Source organism: Microtus ochrogaster, chromosome 7, assembly GCF_000317375.1.
Source record: "Microtus ochrogaster isolate Prairie Vole_2 chromosome 7, MicOch1.0, whole genome shotgun sequence".
Classification (NCBI taxonomy): Eukaryota; Metazoa; Chordata; class Mammalia; order Rodentia; family Cricetidae; genus Microtus; species Microtus ochrogaster.
The window spans coordinates 29,078,472-29,079,459 of NC_022014.1; positions in this window are offsets into that span (position 1 = coordinate 29,078,472).

The window sequence follows — 988 nt, forward strand, 5'->3', positions numbered from 1 at the left end:
TAATCCTAGCAGAGGTTAAAAAAAAAAAAAAGGCTGGGGTTGGTGGCACACACCTGTAATCCCACCAGCACTTGGAAGGCACAAGCAGGCAGGTCTTTTTGAGTTTGAGGTCTGGTGCACATAGCAAGTTCAAGGGTAGCCAGGGCTACACGGTGAGACCATCTGAACAAACAAACAAAAAAAGCAGGGGTGAGGGCTAAAGAGATGGTTCTGCAGTGATAAGCATTTTATGGAGCTGGAGAGATGACTCAGTGGTTAAGAGCGTTGGCTGCTCCTGCACAAATCACAAACACAAACAAAACAGGTTTGACGCTCAGCACCTGTGACTCCAGCTCCAGGGAATCCAATGCCCTCTTCTGACCTCCATGGGCACCAGGCATGCACACTGGGCACACATATACCTGCAGGCAACATTAATACACATGAAATAAAATATTTAAATCTCTTTTAAAGAGTAAAGCACTTGCTGCTCCTCCAGCACAGCCCTTTCTCTCATAGCTGCGATGGCTCGCTCCTCTGCCAGAGCCATGGGAAGACCGGGCCAGTGCAGGGAAGAAGCCCCAGTGAAACAATGGCGCAAATACGGATGGAGTGTTCCAGAAAAACCAAACAAAACTAAGAAAGAAATAACAGGTATGTGGGGTCCAGCCATAAAAGGCTAAATATGGACAGGTCACCCAAAGGAAGTTCTTTGCCAGAGTAGAACTCGGCCATTGATAAATTTAATAAGAGGCCCGAGTCTCAGTAATTGACCCTGAGAGGAAGCCTGGCTACAGGAGTTACCACATTCTGAGATTACCCGACCCCCACCCAAGAACAGACCATTCAAAAGAAATGCCTGGCATTCCAACCGTTGTAGATAGGATCACCTTCCAGGGCACAGTCATCCCCCTAGACAAACGTCAGCCAATCAGGGGTCCTGAACCTCAGAGACCCCTCAACCCCACCTTTACTACTATAAAAATCCAATTCTTTTTTTTTTTTTTTT